The sequence below is a fragment of the Anolis carolinensis genome, chromosome 2 (genome assembly GCF_035594765.1).
Source record: "Anolis carolinensis isolate JA03-04 chromosome 2, rAnoCar3.1.pri, whole genome shotgun sequence".
Lineage (NCBI taxonomy): Eukaryota > Metazoa > Chordata > Lepidosauria > Squamata > Dactyloidae > Anolis > Anolis carolinensis.
In genome coordinates, this window is record NC_085842.1 from 108,310,545 (window position 1) to 108,330,996 (window position 20,452).

Genomic DNA, 20,452 nt, shown 5'->3' on the forward strand with positions numbered 1-20,452 from the left:
TGGTAATTTCCCGGCTGGGAAGAAGGGTGGGCGGAGGAGGGAGGCATGCTCGTGCACGTGATTAGCATGAAAAAACACTGCAGCTTCAAAACCTGGCTGATTCCTGCCTGTGGGAATCCTTTTGTTGGGAGGTGTTCCTCCTTCAACAGAAAGGAGGAAACCATGAGAAAGAACAAAATCTGGCTACCAGTATTTAAAAACTCTAGAATCAGGACAGTAAATAAAGAACAACACTAAAAAACAGGGGAGTTCAAGATAGGAAACAATCAGGGCCAGCTAACACCTCCCTACAGAGGATTACCCCAGGCATGAAGCCAGGCTTTGAAAGCCAGGCTTTGAAAGTACAAGGCCATTCAATGCTAATCAATGTGGCCAATGGCAACATTCACACTTACCTCCAACAGATAAGATTTCTTTCTTCCACCCTGGACATTATATAGATATATAATGTACAGCAGGGGTCCCCAAACTAAGGCCCGGGGGCCGGATGTAGCCCACCGAAGCCATTTATCCGGCCCCCACGGCACAAGGGCTGAAGGAGGTTGGGCTAAATGACCCAAGGGTTCTCTTCTTCTCTTACAACCATTATTATTATTATCATCATCATCATCATCATTAAGGCTGGGTGGCCATCTGTCAGGGGTGCTTTGCTTGTGCTTTTGGTCCACAGAGGCAGAAGGGGGTTGGACAAAATGGCCCAAGGGGTCTCTTCCAAGCCTCTTTATTATTATTATTATTATTATTATTATTATTATTATTATTATTATTTATTAACATTGAGGCTGGGTGGCCATCTGTCAGGGGTGCTTTGCTTGTGCTTTCGGTGCACAAAGGCAGAAGGGGATTGGACTCAGTGGCCCAAAGGGTCTCTTCCAACCTTCTTTTATTATTATTATTATTATTATTATTATTATTATTATTATTAACATTGGGGCTGGGTGGCCATCTGTCAGGGGTGCTTTGCTTGTGCTTTCGGTGCACAAAGGCAGAAGGGGATTGGACTCAATGGCCCAAAGTGTCTCTTCCAACCCTCTTTTTATTATTATTGCTGTTATTATTATTATTAATTATTATTATTATTATTATTATTATTATTATTATTATTATTATTGCTTGGTGGCCAACTATAGTCCAACCCTCCAATGGTCCGAAGGATTGTGAACTGGCCCCCTATTTAAAAAGTTTGGGGACCCCTGATGTACAGAGACACACAGCATTTGCCAAAAACCAGTTTATCCATCCCTTTGACATAGAGCTCTGCCTCTTTTTTCTTTCTCTCTCTTTTTGGGGACATTTGCACTGTAGGGTTAATGCAGTTTGACCCCATTTTAACTGCCGTGGCTCAATGCTATGGAATCAAGGGATCTGTAGTTTGATGAGATCCCAGCACTCTTTGGCAGAAAATAACAACAACAACAATAATGTGTTGTCAAAGGCTTTCATGGCCAGAATCACTGGGTTGCTGTGAGTTTTCCAAGCTGTATGCCCATTGTTCCAAAAGCATTCTCTACTGACATTTCACCCACATCTATGGCAGACATCCTCAGAGGTTGAGGTCTGTTGGAGACTGGGGAAGAACCTACAGCCCAAAAAACCTACAGCAATCCAAACAATACAATGCTTTCTCAGAATATTAATTCCCCCATTTGGGGGGGGGGGGCGCCAAAATTCTGTTCGCTTACACTTGAAAATTACCTTGGGCCGGCTCTGGTTAGGACACAGAGGGTGGAGCTAGAGGAGTGGGCATGGCTTCTTCCCAAGAGCCGGGACAGGACTGAGAATCTATACCTCTCATGAGAGGCCTTTTAGGACGGGGCTAAGGCCGGGGGTGGGGCCTCTGTATACCTCCACTGAGGCGCTTGTTAAAACACAGGGGCGGTGTATAGAGGTTCAGCCCCGTCATCAAGCATTTGGGAAGAGGCTCCGCCCCCTCCTCTAGCCCCGCCCCTTGTGTCCTGGCAGGCGCCGCCCTGCCTCAGAGCTTGTAACTCCGCCCATCCCAGTCCTGGCCGCCCATTTATGGCCCTGCCCACCTCCCCCTCCCCGCCCTGCATCTTGGACTAGGGGAGAGGCTCAGCCCCACCCTCTTGAGCAGGAGCCACGCCCACCCCTTTAAGCCACGCCCCCTTTCCAGGGGGCACTGAGTAATATTTTTTCTGGAAAGGGGGCAGTAGGCCAAATAGGTTTGGGAACCACTGATCTATCCTGTCCACATCTCCTTTGTTTCCAACTTCTGTCCCATTACGCTCCCTTGAGTCACTGCCATCTAATACAACCCTTCCTCCTACTGCCCCCACCTTTGTTATCTAGTAGATCAGGCTTTGTTAATAGTCTGTCAATCTGAAATCACCATAAGCCAGTGCCTATGTATATTCAAACCTCTCTCCTATTTGTTTCAGCAGTGTGGAAGCCTGCTAAGTGATACCTCATTATTATGAAAACATCCCTTCAAATTCAGAGGCAATCACTGCAATGTTTTGCGCAACTCTCATATATAGGATGCCTATTTATTGCAACTCTAACAGTAAAATGTTTACTTGAAGACACAACAAAGTGTTCTGCAATGTAAAGTGATCAAGCTTTTAAATCACCCAAGTGTATCAGGGAACATGTTTTTGCTAGTTCATGTGTGCAGTTTGTTGCTGGGAAAAATGCTCCCTTAATAAATGATAGCTAGAGTGCATGTAGCATAGGTCTCGGGTTAGATATAATGAATGATCAGTGAGGACTCTCCATAATGTCTATTCGAAAATAGTGAAGCTGATTAAAAAGTCTTTGTTCATTCTATCTCATCCTGACTTTGCCACACAACAGGGCTGTTCCAATTGGTGAACAGGCTGTTCGGCTGAGGTACAGAGAAACTACAGTGGACGTCTTGCTCATGAGTTGCAACAAAATTGCTAGTGGATTATGGAAAAAGTCACTGGTATCCAATCAGACCAAAATATCACAATTGTCAGAGCCTGGGGAAGCCTCCAGCTTCCCCATGTTCCATTATCTTGGGAGCATTTTCAATTATTGTGGCCTGGTATGAACAAGAGCCAATGTGGTCTGCCCAGACACATGTAAGCTTGACCCTTGCTTCTCTTGGATGATAAGATCTTGCAGAAGTCAATTCATGGGTTGGGTCCAGAGGGTGATTAATGCTTCTGTTTGCACTGCCATAAAGGAGGCTGAAGTTTGCTCTTTCCAGAAGAGGATCTTTCAAGACTAGAAAGTATCGACTGTAGGTATCCTTTGGATATTCAACGCATTTGGGACTATCAAAAGCTGAAACTTGTCAAAATGTGGAACCATTATATGCCATTATGAATACAGTATACAGTAACTGTATAGTGCTGTGTCAGAAAAATGGGGATGCTTGTACACAGACTTAATGAACTATGTTGCTGAGTTGAAAAAAAAAACCAGCATGTGATTGCAAAAGTATTGTACAAACTGTCATCTTTTCATGCAATCTGAGTTCAGTAAGAGATGCAGCCGCTGAACTACAGAAGCCTGCAGGAGCCCCAAGGCACCTTTTGCAATGACTGGCATTCCCAATGGCACAGGCTTCTTAGTCATCACTTCCAAGTGCATCCTATCTTCTAGAAAGTGGCATGGAATATACTCCTGGTTCTAACCTACTTTGTTCACAGTTATACTTCCTTCTTAGAATTATCAGAGTGAAATCTCACAAAGCAATGGTGGCAGTCATACCCAATTGCACGTGTAGCAGAGATACGCTCTCCCATCTGAATAGTATACAGCAGCAGCTGCACTGCACTTGTCTGACTGCAACTCCTCAAAGGCAACAGGAAATGGCCCTAGCTAAGATTATCTCAGGTTGTTTCTTAGGTGGAGATGGGTGTGTGCATGCACAACGGGCAGGGTTCACATAAAAGAGACCTCCATCTTTTCAAAACTTTTAAATTATACATAATTGGAAACTATTACTTTGACATGTGTTGAAAAAGCAGATTACACATCAAATTAATAGAATCCCGTTATAGTTTAAAAGGGTTAAAAAAGAGATTGTTGAACTGTGGACTGTCAGGAAAGCAAGGAAGGTCTATACTATGTTTATATCTCTTTTCTGGGCAAGGTGCCTGGACATATGATGTTTAGGCAACATCCAGAATTTTTGTAATAAAGAGTTATCTGGATGCATTTTAGTCTGGTTTCACGTCAGGGACAGTGTTGAAATAATTTTAGTTGTCCTGACCGATACCTTGTTCCTGGGTAACAGGGGAAGTGCTACCCTATTGATTCTCCTAGGTTTTTGTTCAGCAGCTTTTGACACCATTGATCATGGCATTTTACAGGACTGACCCTGTGTGATGAGATTAACAAGGTGCTGTATGGCCATGTTCCAGAAGGATACAAAGCAAACTAATGCAGTGGTATTCTGACAGCATTACAGGGCTATATCTCCATATCTCTATAGATATATTAAAAGCATGCTTTCTGTAAAATAAAACAACTTAAAATCAATTCACTTAGCACACTAATGTTCCCAAAGAATGAAACAAATTAACCATAAATTGAAACAAAGTGCTTGGTATTTTTATCGTCTTATCATGGCAATCATTATGGTTCAATTACTTATAGAACTGTAGCCAACCTTAAATAAGTATTAGGTGAATTGCATATTTGTGGCTGTAAATGTCAGTCTATTAATTTCTACCAGCATTCTTGGAATATATATTGCATTTTATGTATCAATTAATTAGGCTTGCATTAACAACTCCATTTTAACAAAACATGTAAATCAAACCTAATGCCAATGTATACAACAACATGAAGGGATTCAGTTTGGTCTTTTTGAAGCTATTCTTCCATAAATTTTTGATGTAATTTTAAAATACATAAAATCAGCAGGCTTTTTAAAGATTTAAGTCAAAATTATGAAACTACATCAGGGTCAGGCATGTAGTCGGGGGGGGGGGGGGCGCTTGAGGGGCTTCAGCCCCCCCCCCCCCCAATTCTCAGGGCGGTCCATGAAAATGCCTTACATTTATTATTTAAACTGTTATGTTTATTCATATCATGATCTGATCACCATGCTCAATATATCCCATATGCATGGGGGTATTGGGATAATGATACAAAAGGTTTGCTAGGGTAGATCCCCCCTCACCCAGACGCAGCCCCCCCCCCCCCCGAACCAAAAATCCCAGCCCCTCCCGAATCAAAATCATGGCTACAGGCCTGATCAGGGTATAGTCTTTGTTCCCAGAACTATAAAACAAAGAACAGATTACTGTCATAATTTTGCCAATTTACTTTTCCCATACATAGTAAAAGTCTAATCTGGAATAGATAATTGGAAAAGAAAGGTTGTTTCTTGTTGGTGCAAGTAGGAAATAATTGACTCCTGGAAAAATAATACTATTAGTAGCTGATCTTTGGACTTACCATATAGAAATAAGCTGAAATCCTATAGAATCATAGAATAATATTGTTGGAAGACACCTCATGAGCCATCCAGTCCAATCCCCTGCTAAGAAGCAGGAAATTGCAGTCAAAGCACCCCTGACAGATAGCCATCCAGCCTTTGCTTAAAAGCCTTCAAAGAAGGAGCCTCCACCACAGTCCGGGGAAGATAGTTCCACTGCCAAACAGCTCTCACAGTCAGGAAGTTCTTCCTGATGTTCAGGTGGAATCTCCTTTCCTGTAGTTTGAAGCCATTGTTCTGCGTCCTAGTCTGCAGGGCAGCAGAAAACAATCTTGCTCCCTCCTCCCTATGACTTCCCCTCACGTATTTGTACATGGCTATCATGTCTCCTCTTAGCCTTCTCTTCTGCAGGCTAAACATGCCCAGTTCTTTAAGCCGCTCCTCATAGGGCTTGTTCTCCAGACCTTTGATCATTTTAGTCACCCTCCTCTGGACACATTCCAGCTTGTCAACATCTTCCCTTCAGTTGCGATGCCCAGAATTGGGCACAGTATTCCAGGTGTGGTCTGACCAAGGCAGAATAGAGGGGGAGCATGACTTCCCTGGATCTAGACACTATATTTCTATTGATGCAGGCCAAAATCCCATATGTCTAGACTTTTCTGGAGCAGGATTAGTAGTGAAGTGGAGTAGGCCCTCCACTTTCACAGAAGTTAGGAATGCAGGATCTCTATGAAATTTTAAAAGATTACCTAAGACAATACCTTCCAAGGTATCTCTGTTATGGTTTGCTGGATCTTGACCACAAAATCATGATGGAGGAGCAATTTATAGGAATTCTAACATAACTCTATGGTCAACTACCATCAGACATATTAATCAAACTTGTAATGATTAAACCCAAAAATGAGGACTGACTGTATTAATCTTTTCTCAAAACCAACAAAACATCTGGCACCTTAAAAGTTTTCAGCTGAGATTTGGCTCCAGAAGATGTCATACAATCTGCCCAGTCAGAGTCGCCGTGAGTCCCATTCGGGGTTGAGAATGGTGGGGTAGAAGTGTCGTAAATAAATAAATAAATTGATAAATTTCCCTTTTTTCACTACCTCCATCACCACTAACAAAAATATATAAGATACACCTGCGATTCCAATACCCCCCCCCCCCCCCCATTTTTAGAGATGTTTATATAGGGAAAAAGTGTGTCTTAGAATTGAAGAACTGTATGCTTATAAACAGACACAAGTATTTACAACTTCATTACAGAAACCAAAGATATCATTGTACAAAAGATTTCATCACATATATATGAAATATACCCTAATGGGGGCTCTATAGCAAATGGAAATTGTCCTGGGCAGTAGGTTTTACCATATAGGGTTATCACCCAACTGATAAGTCACACTTCCTATTTTGATTTGCCTATATTTTATGCCAATTTTGCAGGCATTTTCCCAGTTTTATTGTGGTGAGAGAAGTGTTTGGGCAATTTCCAAATAATTTTTAATATGAAAAATAAAACGTATATGTGTATGTCCTGGGAGCAGAGTAGAAGCTAAAAGACATTTGATGTTTCTTCATCCCTGCTCTATAGATTCTTCTCTCCAGTCCACTTCTTCTCTTTCCTTCCTTACAAAAACTTGTGTATCAGTATTGGTATAGGTTTCATTTAACCCTACTTTCAACATTTTTTTTACTAAGGAAAATTTATATTTTATATCTTTTGTAACTGATACAGGATGTGTGCTCTTTTTAGTATGTGGCCATCAAACACAATTTCCAAACACAGTTATAGTCATAATCAGACAGTGTAACAATTTGTTAAGAGATATCCCAAATTAAAACAAAGTACATATCAACACACTTAGTGTGTAGTCTATCAATTCTAGCTGTTCTTAAGATTATAATCTGCTAGAATCCATACACAAGGAAAATTAAAAACATTGATATGTTATTTTTCAGACCATCTGTGATCAGCCATTACTTTATTTATTTATTTACTGCATTTGTACCCTGCTCTTCTCACTCCGAAAGGGACTCAGAACAGCCTTACAACAGGCAAAAATTTGATGCCATACAATTACATATTATAAACAAATATGTTAAAATTCAAGCAGTTAAAAACATCAATTATAAAAAAATCAATTAAAATCATGTGATCCAAATCATAATCCAGGTCCGTTCCATTTGTCAATCATATTAATTCATAGTCCTTATTACACTGCTCAAATTACTGATCAAAGGCCTAGTTCCAAAGCCATGTTTTAAGTTTTTTCTGAAGTTCAGGAGAGATGTGGCTGATCGAATTTCACTGGGGGGAGATTTCCATAGATGAGGGGCCACCACTGAGAAGGCCCTGTCTCTTGTCCCTACCAATCGGACTTACAAAGGAGGTGGGACCAAGAGCAGGGCCTCCACCGACATTCTTAACCTCTGAGGTGGATCATAAAGGGAGATACGTACTAACAGGTAAGCTGGGCCAGAACTGTTTAGAGCTTAATAGGCTAAAGCCAGCACTTTGAATTATGCTCGGCAACAGCCTGGCAGCCAGTGGAGCTAAAGTAACAGAAGGGTTGTGTGCTCCCTGTACGCCGCTCTGGTGAACAATCTGGCTGCCGCCCGTTTGACCACTTGAAGCTTTTGAACAGCCTTCAAAGGCAACAGATTGTTGCAGTAATCTATTCGGGATGTAACAAGGGTGTGGACTACTGTGGACAAGTCTGACTTCACAAGGTACAGGCACAACTGGTGCACAAGTTTTAATTGTGCAAAAGCCCCCCAGCCACCACCGAGACCTGGGGTTCCAGGCTCAGCGATGAGTCTAGGATCACTCCCAAGCTGCGAACCTGTGTCTTCAGGGGGAGTGTAACCCATCCAGCACAGGCTGTAACCCTATGTCCTGTTCGGCCTTGATTAACCATGAATGAACTTTAGCACATTGAAGAACTGCTTTCTACATCCTCTTCTGTTTGGTGCAGGATTAACACAGGTGCTACTCTTAATAGGTATTGTAATGAGATTAGTTTCAAAAATAGAATGGATGAACAAGTACACAAACCATTATCTATGCCTGACTGAAATTATTACGTATAGAACTGTGTATTGCTAAACACTTCCTATTCTCCAGAGTAATAGATGTCTCATGCTTTACTTCTCTGCAATATTTTCAGATCTTTAAAATTTAAGTATTAGCAACTCATTGTAAACAGAGCAGGCGATGCCTCTTAATGTCATACATTCATTGCATTTGCACCTCTTTTGGGGGCCTTTTTACTACAATAGCACTTCAACTTCCATGGCAAGATCCTATGAAATTCTGGGGTTTGTAGTTCGGCCTGAGACACCAGAGGAGCTCCTAGACTGAGGAGTCCAAATGCCGCTGCCCTACACTGCAAATTCCATCATTTCATAAAGGGTTGCCATGTTTCAGGACCTTCCAGTTTTTTTGGGTATGTGGGGGTCCTTCTCTGAACTGAAGACATGAGTCCAAAATGTGCAGTTTTGGTGGACTCAGGACAAGAGAAAAGGTCTGTGTGCAAATCTCCAGCTCAGCAAGTAGAATAGCAGCCCGAAAGACATACAACAACCCAACTTGCTATACTTCAAAAGGCTTGTTTCCTCGCTACTAGATGCACAAAATTTCCAGGGTGTCTACGTGCTAATTTAGATGATTTCCTCCATCCTTACCCTTCATTGTGACATTGGGGTTCTCCCTTTACTCTGCTCTGTGTTCAAGTTCTAGCAGGAAGCAAGTGAGCTGTATTAAAAGTTCCTTACCCTGTCTCACATAGTAAGTGAGAAAGAATAACCCCTTCATTTCCTTTGAACTGGCAACAGCTCCTTCAAATGTCTTTATTTTCAAGCAGTTACCAACTGTGGCTGATACAGGTTGAAGATTCCTCATCTGGAATTCCAGAATCAAAAACTTCAAAACTTAAAATCGTGCACACAGGTGGTTGAGATAGTGACAGCTTTGCTTTCTGATTACTCAGTGCACAAAAACATTGTTTCATTCACAAAATTACGCAAAAAGTTATCTTCTGGCTATCTATATAAGGTACATATGCTTCATAAATGAATTTCATACTTAGTTCCATCTCCACAATATCTCATTATGTACAAATATGCAAATACAGTTATTCAAAATCCACATAAATCCAAAAACACTTCTGGTACTAAGCATTTTGGCTAACAGATATTCAAACTCTACATCATGCATAATATTTGACATAATCAGGAGTTATCCCTACATTTCAGGTTTTGGCCTGTAAACTTCAGTATCTGTGAGGATCCTGCACTGGTTACCCTAATTTCAAAGTGTTTCATGGCACTTAAAGTGGAAACATAGTGCTATAATTGTATAGTGTGAAAGAGCTCAGAGTGTGTTATATATTAGGAACAATCAATAAGTAGGTCCGCACACCAAAAGACAGGGCTGTGGCACAGCTGGTTAGTAGCCAGCTGCAATAAATCACTACTGACCGAGTCATGAGTTCAAAGCCAGCCCTGGTTGGAGTAAGCTCCCAACTATTAATAGTCTAGCATGCTGTTGACCTATGCATCCCAAAAGAAAGTTTCATCTGTCAAGTAGGAGATTTAGGTACCGCTTTATGCAGGGAGGCTAATTTAACAAATTTATGACACCATAAAACCTTCCAGCAGCGAGTGGAAGAATGAGGAAGTATTACATCAAAGGCTCAGTGTCACAAGTGGCCGGTGAAGCGGCAGCTCCCCCTGTGGCCGGAATAGAGCATACCCTCGTGAAGCTGGAAGCTGGAATGTTAAATTGCCTCTATGTCGTATGTCTAATGGCATTGAATGTTTGCCATGTATACGTGCATTGTGATCTGCCCTGAGTCCCCTTCGGGGTGAGAAGGGTGGAATATAAATACTGTAAATAAATAAAAGAACACTCACGGAATTCAATTTTGCATCTTAAAGCATTGCCTCAAAATTCTAAAGCAATCTGATTTTGGTGTTTTACAGTTTAATGTCCAATGTTCATGGATGGCCCGGAGCCCCCGGTGGAGTAGTGGGTTAAAGCCTTGTGACTTGAAGGTTGGGCTGCTGATCTGCAAGCTGCCAGGTTCAAATCCCACCCGGGGAGAACGTGGATGAGCTCCCTCTATCAGCTCCAGCTCCATGCGGGGACATGAGAGAAGCCTCCCACAAGGATGGTAAAACATCAAAACATCCAGGCATCCCCTGGGCAACGTCCTTGCAGACGGCCAATTCTCTCACTCCAGAAGCAACTTGCAGTTTCTCAAGTCGCTCCTGACATGGAAAAAAAAATATATGGATGGCCCAAGATGCTGCCTGGGCCAAGGGGCAAGATGCACCTCCATTCCCTGCACAGTAGAATCTTACTCCAATATCAATAAACATGACTTCAACAATGGTTCTCTACCACACCCAATTAGCTGTTGGAATTTAAGATGGAATTGAAGACCCACCTCTTCCGGCATGACTGCCCAGTCAATTTTAAGTTGTGAAGTTTAATCTGCATATCGTCAGTGAACTTGTATTTTAACTCTGTGTATCTTGTTGCATATGTTTTAATAGTGTTTCATCTCTTGTTTTATGGTGTTGTATCATGCCTTGAGCCACAGGGAGAGGTGGGTAATTAATTTATGTTGTTGTTCTTGTTGTTGTCGTTGACTGTAAGTAGGTTTAAGGGATGCCAAGTATACACAACTCTCTTGCCCCCCCTCCATAGGTCACTGCCTTTTCATAAACTTCAGCATCCACCACAGGCTGCTGGAAAGGTGTCTAGTCACCTGAAACTTAGTTCGTGGTTCACAACTTTGGTCTTCCAGGTGTTTTGGACTTCAACTCCCACAATTCCTAACAGCTGGTAAGATGCCTGGGATTTCTGGTAATTGAAGTCCAAAACACCTGGAGGACCAAAGTTTGGGAAAGACTGATTCATTATGACATTTATCTCAATGCTTTGTGGGAGGAAAAAAATGTCACATCTGATGCTGGAAACAGTGGAGTAAAAAAACTAAGCTCTAAACGTCTTAGTTAAACTATCCTAATTTTTCAGAAGCTGCTTAGAATATGACTGCTTCCTGACTGCTTCATCTCTCCTTTGTAGGATAAATGAACAAGTAATGAATAAACATATCTGAAAAATTGTTCAAACCAATTCAGTAATAAATGGAAACATAAAAATCTATAGTTTGAACAGGTATCTAAAGAAAAAGACAATTCAGTTCTTATTTGGTTATACAGTAGAGTCTCACTTATCCAACATTCGCTTATCCAATGTTCTGGATTATCCAACGCATTTTTGTAGTCAATGTTTTCAATACATCGTGATATTTTGGTGCTAAATTCCTAAATACAGTAATTACTACATAGCATTACTGCATATTGAACTACTTTTTCTGACAAATTTGTAGTATAACATGATGTTTTGGTGCTTAATTTGTAAAATCATAACCTAATTAATCTCTCCTTATTATCCAACATAATCGCTTATCCAACATTCTGCCGGCCCATTTATGTTGGATAAGTGAGACTCTACTGTATTAGAAAATGTCTAACAGTTTTGCCTAAAATCTACTGTGGGGATTACTGGCACCAAGCCTCTCGAAAGTTTAGACTAAGAGGAATAATGGCAATAAAGTGTGCAGTAGATTAGCAATTAAATAAAACAGCTCCTACCATTTTATAGCAATACCTAGAAAATTCTTTTCCAGCATAAACCTAAACTGTGTGTTTAAAAATATCAATACTTTCTACACTCCTTGCAGGGCACCTCTGTTATCTCTAATCTAGATTCCATGTTTCTACCATTTGAATGTTTTGCAGATTATCTGACAAAGCACTAGCAAAGGTTAATCTTGATTTTATATCCAAAAGTGGCTTGACAGTGACCATGTCCTTAGCCAGCCTGGAGTGAACCACCTTATTTTGGAAGGTGGCCCAGCACTTGCAGCAGCTGCCTGCAGGGGGGGCTGGAGCAGGGAGGTTGCCTAGAACCCCAAAGGTGGGCAACCAAGAGAGACTTGGGTGGAGGAGGCTGCATTAGCCCCCAATAATAGCTATCTATTTACCCACTTACTTTTAGACGAATTTGGAAAGAGAATGGTCTTTTAATACACATCATTTAACTTTTTTAAAGGGCAATGTTTTACCTCTTTTTAGTCTTAGTAAAGACATAGCAATATGGAGGTTGTGCTTTCACACTGCAACGTAGGTAGCATCCACAGACAAAATCTGTTTTAGGTACCGATCTTGTGTCAAGAACTGGATTCAACAACATTTTCTTCAAATCCCTGGCACTATCCTATTTGGGGAAAACTCTTTCAATCTGCTTGATGAAGGATAAGGCATAACTGGCAGGCTTTTATACTTTCTCTTTTGTGTCAAAGGAGGACCCATTGTAACACCTTTAAGCGAGAGCAATTACAAAAAGCCACAGCAAGAATTCATCAACAGAAGGATGTTAGTTATTTACTAAACAATTTTAGAGAAGGATTAATAATTTCCCAGCCATTTTGTAACATAGTGAAGAATTATAAGGTCTTTAAATACTAAGGCCTTTAAATATTAAATTCAATTAAATATGAATGCCTTTAAATATTAAAATAGGGTTTTACATATCTTTAAAAAGTACTCTTCAGTGTGTTCCCTCACAAGTTTCGTAATAACTGACATGTGCTTTGCATTTATTTTCCTTAAGAATGGGCATTACACTTTTTCACAAAGCAACACAATACAGAGATGACAACAATGGCTCCCAAGTCTTTCTATTTGAATGTCAAGTAGGACCACATAATTCTCAACAGTGTCAACTGTGCTTATTGCAAGGCATATAAAGTTCACAATTTGGCTGTAGTACAATTTGTGGGATCTGATCACACCATGATTGAGTAGACTGAAGTTACACAGCAGTTGTTTCAGGTTTACTGATCAATCCTCACAGGAGCAGTGAGTGTAACTTGAGGTGCATCTATACTGTAGAATTATGCAGTCTGACACTTTAACTGTCATAGTTCAGTGTAAGGTCACAGGAGTTGCAGTTTTGAGAGGTCTTTAGCCTTCTCTTCCAAAAAGAGTGCTAGTGCCTCACCAAATTACAAATCCCAGCATTCCACAGCATTGAGCCATGGCAGTTAAAGTGATGCCGAACTGCATGAATTCTACAGCATGTTTGTACCCTTATAAAGGTTTTAGTTGTCTATGAACCTAAATGTATTTATCCAAGGGAAATCCCACTGAACTCAATGCAAATAATCTCCAAGCAAACATTGGATTATGCTGGTAAAGAACAGACTAAACCCCAAGGGCCATAGTACAGACATTTTTGTCTTATCCGGGGCTTTACTAGCAATTTACATTCACAGTAATTGGGGTGAGGTAGATAGCTCTACTAGCTCGTTACATCATATACAAAAGGAGATTTATGGCAACTTGAAGACTGGCAAGATTCATTTGCCATACAGTCCATTTTGTGGACTGTAACCCATTTTATCTAATAAAGTGAGACTATAATCCACATCGGTTTATGCCAGATAAAATGGATACTGTCAGACCTTGCAAGAGTAACGTTTTGAATTACAACTCCCAGAATCTCCAATCTGTGTGACCAATACATTGCTGGCTGGAGGATTCTGGGAACTACAAACCAAAAATGCAAATGTTTCCTCATTCTGGTTCCCAACCATTATCTATCACGCTGTTACAAAGCAGGCAAGACACACATCTGTGAAGTTAAATAATAGATATGGGCGATGGAGAGCCAAAGGTCATCCCCTCCCTGGCTCCAAAACCAGTCTGGCATTCAAAAACCAATCAAGGAGACAATGGTGGAGGGAAGCAGTTTTATCTGGTGGTGAAGCTTGTCATCTTCTCTCATGTTGGGAAGGCTGGGGCAGCAGTTATCATGCAAATGTACCTTGGTTTCTCATTGTTTTACGAACAAAGCACAGTGATGTCAACAGAACTGGAAAACATCCCTGAATAAGAATTGGAAAGTCTTGTGACCTTTTATTTAATTCTCTTCTGCTAATCGCTACCTTTTATGAAGATATCATTTCAAAGATGTCATTCCCAAAACCTTGCTATGCATGAGGAAACTTAAGCAGAATTTCCTTCCATCACTCCATTATCTACCAAAGACCTTAATATCCCTTTTGCTGATGTCTAAAGAAAAAATACACCAACTGAAGTTTGCCTATCAAATAACACTTTACTTAGAAAGAGTTGCCCTCAAGGCCGAGTATTTTTCTGTTCCTTCTCTGTTTCTTTTCTTTCTTTTTTCAAATCCTCTATACTGCTGCAGATTCCTGGCTCTAACTTCATTGCTGTCCCTGTGGTGCACAATAATAAGTCAAAGTCCACTTGGTTGCATAAATCCAAACGAGCTCCCCAGTCTACAATGCCATTTGTTCATTCATGTTTGAAGAGACTAGAGCTTAGGAAACAAAGTATTTATTGCCTCCAGAATATCTAAGACTAAAGTGTCAAGGCCAGACTATCTCCATTCGCTGAACTGTTTGGCTACAACCTAAGCATTTCAAATCCTTTAAAAGTTGCTGAAAGATACCACTCTGCTATTAAAAGTAGATATACAATCCACAAAACACTGGGTTACTTGTAACATCAATGCCATCATCTAAGTATTATCCCTTCAATACTGATAAGATGAAAATGCAAAAGTATGCAAGCATACAGAAATAAACACACAACCTGGTGAATCTGTTAAGGGTAGGGATGGAGGGTCCAAATAGCACTGTTAATATAGAAAATACTGTTTTGATTGCTTACATTATTATTTGATATACTCCTGTTGCAAGCTGAGCTTGGTCCCAGCTTCTTTCCCACGAGTTATTGTTTTATACACAGAGTCTTCCCAGCATGTGTCTGGGAAGCAGAATATAGGTTAATATGACAATCCAGATTCTTTCTCGTTCATTGGCTCTACGTTTCCCCCAAATGGCTAAAACATATCTGCTGTTGGCTTGCCTCCTGTTGCTGAAAGTCACGCCAGTCATCGATTCAAGGTTATATACTTTTACTTCTTGCAGATCTCAGAATCTTCATGTATAAAGCTTTATTCTCTTGCTCACAAAGGTAAACTGAGAAGCCAACATGTGGCATGCTGGCTTCTCAAGGGGCTCCAATCACTTTCTAAAGTAAACAACACCCAACAAGATTGTTATCCTCCCAAGTATTTATTTCCAGCACTATTTTTGTGTTTATCCCTGGCACGGCAGTGCTAAATACTAACACAATGCATTTTTGTACCAGCTACTCCTAGAGATTTAACATGTTTCTGTGATCCAAAAGTTTATACTCCAAGAGGGAGGGAGAAAAGAAAGCACATTTCCATGTTATAATTATTATTATTATTATTATTATTATTATTATTATTATTATTATTATTATTATTATTATTGTCACCTGTCTCTCTTAAGGCTCAAGATGGGGTACAACATAGTTAAAAATACATAGATAAAAACACAAACCATTAAAACACATATATAATAAATTAAGAGGTTTTAAATCTTTGCAGCACAGTGCACAAAGAGCTTCCTTGCCCAATCCGTCTCTAGCCATCCCCAGAGAACAGACAGGCACCACAAGACAGTGACTTACTTGGTCCAAGAAGGGGTCCTATGATTCCCACATCCAAGCATAGCCTTTGGATCAGCGCTACCTTTTCTTCATTCCCCTAGGAGTGCAGCAGTCATGGTAGCAGCAGGAAGGGAGATACAGTTCTGAGAGGGCAGGCAAGTTCCTCCAAGGCTGCAACATCACTCCACCGTTACCAAGATTCAAAAGAACAATGGAAGCTCCGCCTCTGCAAGTCCCTGAGAGGCTGGCAGGGTCCCCTCTTTGATACATCCAGTTCTCCCTGGAACAGATGTCCTGAAATCACTCCCTCCCCCCCACTCTTCACTCTGTAAAGGCATAGGAAATCCCCCACTCCTACCCCAGGGCTGTAGCTATGGAGGATCAGCACATTGCACTCTCAGACAAATCCGGTCCCTTCATAAAAAATGTTCCTTCAGTGCCAAAATTTGAGCATTTCAGTAACTTAAAATTTAAGCTGAGCATTGTGAAACAGAGTTTGGACATTTAAACAATGGGGCAGGCACATGAATGGAAATACAGGGTACATCTGCACTGTAGAATCAATGCAGTTTGGTACCTCTTTAACTGTCATGGATCAATGCTATAGAATCCTAGGAGTTGCAGTTCTACATAATCTTTAGCCTTTGCTGAAAAATAGTGTTGGTGCCTCACCAAACTACAGCTTCCAGGATTCCACAGCATTGAGCCACAGTAGTGAAAGTCATGTCAAACTGCGTTGATTCTACAGTATAGATTTTCAGTGTCTCATTTTGTATAAGGCTAGACATTTGGGGATCAAAGAAAAATGTATGGGAAAGTAGAATTCTGATTTAGGAGTGACCAATGGCCCCATCCCCCACCTCCCACTTCTGCCCTTCCCACCATCTGGAATAATTCCACAAAAGAGATCTCATTGGTTTCAGTTCAAATACATAGCCACGTTTGGCCCCATCTACACTGAACATTTAATGCAGTTTTAAACCAATATTAAAGAAAGGGATTTCGCTGTATAGATGATTACATAGGAAATCCTGGAACTTTTTGAGACCCAAATGGAGATTACACAAACCACAGATGTGCATTAAAATTATGCACTTTTGTGAAGTTTGTTGTGTTGCTGCTGCAGTTTGAATAGCTTTACATTGCATTAAATGGCCAATGTAGATAGGACCTTAGTCTAGAATATCAGTATGCTAAGGGATTTTGTAGCACCTTAGAGACTGAGAGAAAGAAATTATAACATAAGCATGTGAGAAATAGATAAGTCAGAAATGAACTGGAAGCAAATCCCAACCCATCCAGGTATTTTTTGTGTGTCAGGAGTGGCTTGAGAAACTGCAAGTCATTTTTGGTGTGAGAGAATTGGCCATCTGGAAGGTCATTGCCCAGGGGACACCTGGATGTTTGATGTTTTACCATCCTTGTGGGAGGTTTCTCTCATGTCCCCACATGGGAAGCTGGAGCTGAGAGATGGGAGCTCCCTGGATTCAAACCGCCGACCTATTGATCAGCATCCCTGCTGTCACAAGGGTTCATTGCACCACTGGGGGTTCCAGGTGTTGGCACACTGTTAGGCCCCTACTACATTGTCCCAATATCACCGGATCTGATCCCAGATTTTCTGTTTATCCCAGATTATCTGGCAGTGTAGACTGATATAATCTAGTTTAAAGCAGATAATCTGGGATCAGATCCTAAGACATAGTAGCAATGAGTAAGGGGCCTGAGAGAGATGTATGTAATATGTAAGTGCAATGTACTCACATGTATGTCCCTTTTGGGATCAGGCTCAGTGGGCTTAGCACTCATTCCAAAACCACCACCTCAAGCAGATGTCAAGCCATGGCATGTTGCTAGCCCCTCATACAATCTTTACAGGAACTCTTCATGAGTTTTTCCCTTCTTCTTCTAGAAGAGCCAGCACAACAATTGCAAATACACTGAGCATGACCTTGTGCTCCTATAAACCTGATACCCCAGATGTGATGATCACAGAAAGACAGCTCATGTTGGTTAATCCAGACAAGAGCTTTGTGAGTCCCAGAAATAGCCTTGGAAATAGGTAATGTGTGATCCTAGGGCATGTGGGCTATCTGTTCAGACTCCTAAGGGGAAGAGATATGCCTTCTCACAGCCTGATAAGTTGAGAGGAAGCGGGAGAAAAGAAGCAAGCAAGCAAGGGGAGAACAAAGGCACCCAGAAATTGCCCATCCCTCACTTTCTCTGGAGCCCCCAGATGCCGTAGTGGACTAAGTGACTTGAAGGTTGGGTTGCTGACCTGAAAGCTGCCAGGTTTGAATCCCACCCAGGGAGAGCGCGAATGAGCTCCCTCTATCAGCTCCAGCTCCATGCGGGGACATGAGAGAAGCTTCCCACAAGGATGGTTAAAAACATCAAAAACATCCAGGCGTCCCCTGGGCAACGTCCTTGCAGACGGCCAATTCTCTCACTCCAGAAGCAACTCAAGTTGCTCCTGTCACAAAAAAAACCAAAAAACTTTCTCTAGTCACAAGTAGTTTCAACACCCATCTTTGCTAAAGAGGCCCTTGAGGAAGTATAGCCTTGAAAAACAAGCAGAAGTCCAGAATTCCAACTTTCTTCCAGCCCTGCTGTTTTGAGTTGTAGATTTAAATCAGTATGCTAGAGACTGCAGTATAAAGCATACTTAAAACAATTGTGGGATTAAGATAGGATCCAGAAAGATGCAAATCATGACCCTTGACCTACATTTTCAAAGACAATCTTTCAGATGTTTACACTGGGCTGTATGTGTTTATGTGTGAACGCAATATATCTGTTTATCAAAAAGTCAGTTTTCTAGGGTTCAAAACTTTCCTTGAGAGATTCCTTTTTCAGTAATGAGGACACTTGCATTAATATATGTCATGTGCTATGAACTCATTGTTTTTGTTCATGCCTCCAGTAATGGAATGGAATTAGTTAATATAACTCAATTGAGTAGTTTTCCCTTTCTTGTCTTCCTTTGTAATTTCTTTATTCAGGGACTATGACCTATATATAAATCCCTTACTTTGTATACAGGAAAGCTGGGACATTCTGCAACTGGTTTGGGGATATTGGAGCCCCCAGTGGCACAGTGAGTTAAACAGCTGAGCTGCTGAACTTGCTGACTGAAAGGTTGCTGGTTCAAATCCGGGAGGTGGGGTGAGCTCTCACTGTTAGCCCCAGCTTCTGCTAACCTAGCAGTTCTAAAATATGCAAATGTGAGTAGATCAATAGGTACCACTCCAGCGTGAAGGTAACAACGCTCCATGAAGTCATGCCGGCCACATGACCTTGGAGGTGTCTACGGACAATGCCGGTTCTTTGGCTTAGAAATGGAGATGAGCACCAACCCCCAGAGTCGGACATGACTGGACTTAATGTCAGGGGAAAATCTTTACCTTTACAACCTTTGGAGATATTGCCATTTCTAATGCCCAATTGTGTCCAATATTCCTTTTCTGTAGAGAATTGTGTAGAAAATAGAGGGGAACCACTGACATAGTATGGCACACTGGAGGAAAACAAGTACAGTAGAGTCTCACTTATCTAACACTCACTTATCCAACATTCTGGATTATCCAACGCATTTTTGTAGTCAATGTTTTCAATACATCTTGATATTTTGGTGCTAAATTTGTAAATACAGTAATTACCACATGGCATTACTGCGTATTGAACTACTTTTTCTGCCGAATTTGTTGTTAAACATGATGTTTTGGTGCTTAATTTGTAAAATCATAACCTAATTTGATGTTGAATAGGCTTTTCCTTAATCCCTCCTCATTATTCAACATATTCGCTTATCCAATGTTTTGCTGGCCCGTTTATGTTGGATAAGTGAGACTCTACTGTAAATGTATCTCTGATGTTATGAGTGATGTTCTTGGCTTCTGTAATATTGCTCCTAGAATTGGGTTTGTGGCAGGATCTTGTAATATATCCTGTTATAAGTAAGTAATTTAAGATTTGAAGGCTGGTTGTAGGCCAAAAAAGGCCTGCAGAGATACATTTACATAACATCAGAGATACATTTACAGTAGAGTTTCTGAGAGGACTGTGTTATTCTCTAGAATTTGTTGTCACTCGCTGATAATTTGAGTAGTCTCAGTCAATAAGTGACTACTACTGTCATTTTATGTTTCTGTCTGTCTTGTAGCAAAGGTTCTGGGTATGAATCTTTCTGTATCAATATGTCTCTTCACTTCCATATTTTAATTTGAGAAAATCCTGTTGTAAATCCAAGGGTGCTGGGTCTGTCTTGTAAGTATGTATAGCAATCAGTGCATTTTTGATAGATAATGGTGCTTAGAAATCCATCATGCAGTTGTACAGTGGTGCCAAGAAAGTGAATTCCTGTGTCAATTGTTCCAGGCTGAGATTGATGGGAGGATGGAAGTTGCTGAACTTCTGGTGGAACTTCTCAAGTGATTGCTTTCCATTTGACCAAATTACAAGGATGTTATCAAGAATTCATAAGTA

At 40.9% G+C, this 20,452-nt stretch overlaps 1 protein-coding gene across 3 annotated transcripts in view; it reads right to left on the reverse strand.

The window, feature by feature from the left end:
• Nucleotides 1-20,452, reverse strand: part of acsl6 (acyl-CoA synthetase long chain family member 6) — a 108,346-nt gene that overhangs the window by 60,213 nt on the left and 27,681 nt on the right. The window contains exon 1 of one of the 3 annotated variants that reach the window (XM_008104741.3): nucleotides 15,989-16,165. The exons of the other annotated variants lie outside the window; for them this stretch is intronic. The gene's annotated coding sequence lies outside the window, so the exon portion shown is untranslated. Of the gene's footprint in view, nucleotides 1-15,988; nucleotides 16,166-20,452 lie in introns of those variants that run through there. 3 annotated transcript variants of the gene reach the window in all.